Below are 7,566 nucleotides of genomic sequence, written 5' to 3'. Positions count from 1 at the left end.
ATTTGCAATCCCTATTTATTGTACAGCGCTGCGTAATATGTTGGCGCTATATAAATCCTGTTTATTAATAATAATAATAATAATAATAATAGGTGTTTGTCTGAATCTGAGTTAGCTTAGTGTGACCTTGGGAAGCATCTATGTTTTTTACCTTCCAAACGTTTTTAAGCAAAGCAACGTTGCCTATAAATACTAAGCATTGTGATGTGAAACACTGAGAGGAAATGCTTTGTTCCAAATATAAGGCTCCACGAGTGAACGATTTATAAGAGTGAACAGATAAAACTGTGACCCTGCACAGCAGTAAAGTGGACAAAAAAATGCAGTCTTTCCACAGTGGGATCTTTAGAGTTAAATAGGTAACATGGCAACAACGGAAATCCTTTGTATTTTCAGATTATATTGAGCTCTTTCTTTGCAGTTCCTTTTAATGATGGTAATTGCCCTTGACCTAACTTTATGCCCCTATTTCTCACTGAAGACCTTGGGTCAGCAAACAATTAGTAGGATGCAGTAGTCATAAACAGCACTCTTTGTATGACCGTTCTCTAGTGCAGTTCACATCATTGAGCCATTCCAGCAATATGCTTTTTTTCCTTGTGTGTGTGTTTTTTTTATCATTCATTAGGTACAAAATTAAAAAATAATTTGCACTTACCTTTGCCAACAATTCTGCAAGTAGTCTGTAAGAACCATTGGTGTCTGGTCACATTATTATACCATAAGAAGGACAGCTGGTTGCAGGGGGTGTAGCTTGGATGGAAACAGGACATATATATTGGTGACTATGAGAGTATTTTTGTATATTATAAAGGTAGTAGACTAAAGGTGAAGGCAGGAAACATGGTGCAAGATAAGACACAGTCAGAAGGCAGGCGGAGGTCAGCAGCAAGAGTAAAACCACAGTCGAGGTCCCAGTGACCTAAGGAACACAAGGTCAGAAAGTGCAGCATGGTCTGGCATTTTCCTGTACTTCAAAAAAGGTTTGTGAAATAATTCATGATTGCTTGTTTCTAGTCCATGATTGAGGCAATTATTGTTTTGTTTCCCATACTGTATTATTTATTAATTGTTTTTTTCTTGAGTGCATTATTTTTACATATAATTATTATTATTATAAATTATTTTGATGTGAGGTGTGTTAAAAATATTCTTTGATTGTGCCAAATACATTGGGTATGGCAAATTTGCTAACTAAAAATATTAAAATACAAACCTATTTTGACAATAAAATATTGAACGCTAAAAAGCTAAAGAGAGTTTAAATATTACGTTTTTGTATTCTTGTCAGGGTTGGTCACTCTCTATAGAGAAGTGAGCACAATCAGTATAGTATCGGTGTTTCCCGTTGTTTTCAGACATGAAGTGAAAAATTCACAAGGATCAAAAAAAAGCCAGGGAAAGTAATGCCTTTTCTTTTATGCTGATTAAGTAGATTGGTAGGTTTCATAGCAGGTCTCATCACCAGAAGCTCCAATTCTTTCAACATGATGATAGCCTGATTATTACTGAGCCTACTTGTCAAAATTTGCAAAACCATGCACCAAAATTTAAAGTACTACTCTTCCCCTTACACATACAAAATTTGATTTGACTCGGCAGGACATATACTGGAACTGGCTACCTGACTCTGGTCTGTTTCAAATACCTCCTGCTAAAGACTAGATAGAAGTTCCAAAGTTACAATCCAGCCAAAACAAAAAATCAATTAGATTTAAACCTAATCACTAATATCTAAAGAAATGATGTAAAGTGTTAATACAATCAGGAGTCTATGAAGCAGTGAATCCGACATTCCGCAAACATTCTCAATTGGAGAATCTATCAATTGTTTGTGTTTTAAATTGCAGTGATTATTCTCCATGCTTCATGATATCAAACTCATCATGTAAAAAAATATACCAGTGCTAGAAAATTTCTACCAGTCAGATTAAAATTTAGCTTGAAAGTGTGGAGAATAGGAAGAAGAAATGTATGTTGTATGAGCTTCAGCAAGTACACTCCATGTGACATACTGTGGTGTACTACAGAATCTTACCGGAAATGAATAACAGAAAATAACAATTTAGGGAATATTGGGGAACTTTCTGATTTAACAAATTTGCAGTATTTGATGTGTAAAGGTAATAGCTTATCAACTGGTTTCATGAGTTGCCTGTTCTTTAAAGGGGTGTATATACTACCATGTATGAAGCTTCTTACTGCTGGTGTCTCTCCTGGCCGCTAACTGCAAGTTAACTGATGAACTATTGACCCCTTTCCTGCTACAGCTCCCATGGCATGCATTTTATTGATGTATTTATTTCTTTAGTTGCAATTGCATGGTGAAAAATTTTCTTTGTTTAGGTTGAGTGGTTTGGTTACCAGATCTACCTATATATGGCTAGAATGAAAACTTTATAATAATAAATATTTTAAATGGATGTAATGAATATCGAATCCAACCACAGTTTGTTTTTAATAAATTACAATAAAGACATGTTTGTAACGGTTAAAAGGACGAGGTTTAAACTTGATATTTTATTTTTTGTGTAACTTCTTGCAATGCTGTTAGTTACAGAAAATATGTCTTTTCTTGAGGCTTGTCAAATAGGCATTTCTGCCAACTTCTATTGGCTCCCAGTGATTTCTTATTTTTAGCCATTTCTACTGATGTTCAAAGGATTAAGTCACAATAGTCTAAAATTATGTATACTCTGACACAACACAATATTGTTACACAACAAAATGACACAACATCAGAAGAACTTGTATTTTATAGCTGTGTATCGGAGAGGTATTTACTTGCTTTATCTGTTTATGTTGGCAAATAATACCAATGTGTGAGTTCTGGGAAAACAGAGCTTCTGGTTTGTCAGGTGTGGATAGCTGCAGATAAGAAAACACATTCCAGGGCTGACAAAGCTTGTGATCAAAACATTGCCGTAGATGACCCTTTTGTCTTGGTATACGAGCACAGAGTTCAAGGGTGAGAGCTGCATTGTAACTGTTCTTAGGATTAGGGGTCATACACTCTACTCGCCCTGAGTTTACATTTTACAGCATGAGCCTTATTTCATTCCTCTCACTTTCTTTTCATCACAAATGGGTTCCCACAATTCCAACTTCAGTATATATTTATGATTCTATGTAGCGTTATGCTGACTATTTACGTTTGATTGGCTACTTTTTCCAACACATTGTGTATGAACTTTAGAATTTTATTATTATTTAATATGAAAATCTGCTATGTTTAAAATAAAAACCACAACATAGATATAAGATCAACTGTACAAAGTAAAAAAATACCATTAGGAGTGTTCCCATATCTGGCAATATAGTTTTTTTAATACACATTTACCTTGTCCTTTACATTCTCTTGTGATAAACTATACATATATAGCACTATTCCAAAGTAGGATTTGTTTTACTCTCTCCTGGTAATACATTATTTTCTTGCATATAATTTCTGCATAGTAGCAAGGATCCAGAATAAATTCTGTCAGTCTTCTCTTTTCTAATAGAAAGACAACAGGATGCCAATATGGGTTTTCAGGTACCCATACTCAGATAGTGATCATACAATGTGTGCTGCAAAATGTTGCAATTAAGTAAATTAAAAATATACTGAATGGCTGAATGGATCACAAATCTTTACTATGCAAAATTAAAGTGTCCCAAGATACTGCTCATCATTTTATTGTAAAAAAACAGTAAGAAAGATTTATTTAATTTATTTCTCACCCCTCTATACAAAATACTGGCTGCTGTTATTAAATAAAAAGACTGATAAAAGACTCTGTCCTCAACTACAGGTAGACATGTAGCAAACCTGAGGGACCTATGATGTAGGCATTTTTGTACTCCATAGGCGTGAAGACAAGTTACTAAAGGAAATATTTTTGTTGTTCTTTATTGACATATAAATATAAAAACAGTGCATGATCATTCTATATTGACTTTGGAAGTCAATTATGTGGTCTGGAGTATAAAGGAACCAGTATTTTGTTTGCAGATATTTCTCTGATGCTACTACAGAAAAATCCTAAAAGGAATATTTCTCTGAATACAAAAACATCTACTGGTATCAATGGATTTGCTCTTCCTCATAACTTTGCATTCAAATATTCTACACAATTCATTGATGGCATTGAAAGCTATTATAACTACATTTTAAAATGCTCTTTTTAAATAATATTTACCTACCCTTGAGAACTGAGATAAATCTCTATCTTACTATTCGTGCTGAAAAATCCTAGCTAATAGTGATTGACTCCTAGCTAATAAATTCCTGAGCCAAACTTTATTCCTTACCCAGGATTTATTTAGCAGATGGCAGACTCACCCAGAATCTCAAGCTCATTTTATCTAAACCTGGGGAGTTTTATCATAATCTTTATAGCCCATTTCCAGTTCCTTCAGATGCCGCAATCGAGTCCCTTTCAGAGACCCCCTCATAAGAACCCATTAGAATCTTCTTTTACAGTTGAGGAAATTCAATTTCTTTTACAGTTTGTCATACAATTTCCTAAATCCAATAATGTACCTAGACCAGACAGTTTCAGTAACGCATAGAAAAATAGAAATATTAAAAATTTGACCCACAACTCGCTCCTCATCTAGTTGCCCTCTTCTGCGGTGAGGTAACTTATTACTGAAGCTAATCCTGCCCACATTAATGTGATACCCAAACCGGATAAAGATAACACAGTTGCTAACTATAGACCTATCTCTCTTTTAAATTGCAACCACAAACTCATGGCAAAAATCTTAGCCAACAGGCCTAACACATTCCTAAGCCTCTATATCCATCCAGATCAGCTTGCATTTATGCTCTGTAGACAGCCCCCCTGACCAAACTAGGAGATCCATCCACCTAATCTCAGTCATTAAATCTAATAGGGATTAAAATCCTCAGAGACAATCTTCTGAAAGTCTTTCCTGGAGTTATATACTATCAGTCCCCAAGCAAATGGGTTTTGGCACCCACTTTCTGTGAACCCTTTCAGCACTATGCAAAGCCCTTAGAGTGGGATTATCCCAGGTGGGCTTTCTCTCTCATTATATTGTGATCAATACTGACACTAGACAAGGATGCCCTCTCTCCCCCCTCCTATTTGATTTAGCCATCGAACCTTTAGCGATTGTGATTGGCTCCAGCACTGACAGATGTGGCAATGTGGCTTTATGGAACATAAATGCGCACTATTTGGAGACAATATTTTTCTCTCTGATCACTTTCCCCATTTTATTGTAATTGCTTAACAAATTTGCTTCCCTGTCAGTGCTCCAGTTGAAATAATCCAAACCCATAGCACTTAATATAAACATCAACCCTAAACTTTTGGCCACACTCAAACAGAACTTTGATTTTAAATGGGGGACTACTTTGTTACAACACTTACCCCCTCCTGCCAGGATCTTTAGAGAGCCAACCTTGCACCCCACCTAAACAGATTTTCTCTGATCTCTCAAGGTGGTAGACCCCTCCCCTCACTCTTGGCCAGGTCGGATAGCTACAATTAAAATAAAAATACTTTACAGAGTACTATATCTTTTCTGCATGCTCCAAATACCTAAGCATGAACTGCAGACTTTACAAACTAATTTGTTGAAATTTACTTGGGGATGAAAAAGAATTAGGATGCAAAATGCTGCCATGTTTGCCCCTAAGTCGGGGGAGGTTTGGGGGTCCTCTTGTTCCAATTTTATCACCATAAGCACAAATAGCACAACTCTGTCAAAGCACACTACCATTAGGACATTCCCAATGGGTAGAGATTGGAGCATTTTTTTGTCTATCTCTTGCAATAGGAACAATTATGTATGTTGCACCCTTCTGTGACCACAAATTCACCTTCCTATTCACATTCAGTCTGGGACAGGTTGAAAAACAAACCAAATTTTTGTTTAAACCACACCCCCCTTTCTCCGTTCTGGGGCAACTCCAAATTCCCCCCAGTTGTCAATAGTTCCAGTGCTAGGTTGTAGACAAGCAAGGGCTTCTTCAGAAATGGGTGTTTGGTTTTCAGAAGAGCAATCAGCTTCAACATTTACAACAGTGCCGAGAACTACCTGTGATCAAAATTTTTAGATACCATCAGCTCCGCTCCTTTCTACATTCTAAACCTAAAAATGAGACACCTTGTTATAACTCCTCTCCTTTTGAGATCTCATGACGCCACCAAAGGCTAAATTTCACTTTTGTACTCCCCTCACTACTAAACTTTCCTATATGCAGTCATGGCAATTTGGGTAAAACATGGGATTTGGACAAATGGGCTATAATAAAAATTAATTTCTCTAAGATTTCCTTAAACATGGCCCTGGTGGAGTCAAACTATAAAACTATGCTCACTACCATCCTAATTCCTCTCCATTATGCTTTCATGGTTGTTCTCACAGGGGCACGATGGAGCCTATCTGGTGGTCTTGCCTGTAGTACAGAGGTTCTGTTCCAAGCTGTTAATCTGCTATTTGCAGGTAATCAAGTACCATTAGCTTTAATCCCAGAGCGCGCTTTGTTTGGCAACATACAACTGTCACTGGCTAAATCAATTAAAAAGCTTTCTTTTGGTAAATTTTGGTAGGGGCTCAAATCATTATAGCCAAAACATGGAAATCCCCCACCATCCCATTTGATGCACTCATTTCTAAGCTCAACTGGATAATGATAAATGACAGACTCACCAGTATGCTGAACAATACCGTGGATGCCTTCAATTAAACCTATGACTCATGGACATCTTACTTACAAACTGTTAACAGCTTTTGCACAAATGTTTTTTCTTACTATTCTTGGTTTTCATGTTCATATTTGAAACATGATTTTAATAATGTGTTTTTTGCAACTTTACACCTTTAATTTTCCTTCAAACTCTGTTTACTGAGAAATACCTTCCCATCTCACATTTCACTCCATTTTCCTTTGTGTACCCATGTAGGCTATGCTTCCTGCTCACTGGCACTAAAGAAAACATATGCTTACTGTTGTCTGTAAAACTTCTTATATATCTGGATCATGGTACAGCCAAGGGTTATGTATATATTTGTAGCATACAAGAGGTGCTGAGAAGTTCCTGGCTTTGCCCCCTTCCAGATGAAATAGAAAAATTAGTGTGATTTTCATATGACAGCCTAATATCTTAGTATGTAACTGTGCAAATATAAGGTCTTTGTGATTCTTAAAACAGTTTCTTCTTTTAGTGAGAAGCTGTGATGGCAGAGGCACAAGCAAGTTTCATGTCGTCGGAGTTACTGACCAGCATGAAGTTTTTGTTTCTCCAGGAAAAGTCAGCAAAGGAAATTCACACTGAGATGGAGAAGTGTCCTTCCTATAGCACTGTCAAAACCTGGATATCCCGTTTCAAGACTGGGCATTTCACCGTTGAGCCCTGCAGTGGGTGCCCCCCAACCTCAACTGACCCGGCTACCTGCGATGCTGTCTATGAGCTGACTATTGAGGACCGGCGAATATCCACAAAAAAGATAACCCAGATACTTGACATCTCACGGGAGCGTGTTGGGTTTTTATCACCACTATCCTAGACATGTGCAAGCTTTCAGCAAAGTGGGTGCCGAAATGTT

Source organism: Pyxicephalus adspersus, chromosome 5 (assembly GCF_032062135.1).
Source record: "Pyxicephalus adspersus chromosome 5, UCB_Pads_2.0, whole genome shotgun sequence".
NCBI lineage: Eukaryota > Metazoa > Chordata > Amphibia > Anura > Pyxicephalidae > Pyxicephalus > Pyxicephalus adspersus.
Note: the sequence above shows the minus strand (reverse complement) of the source record.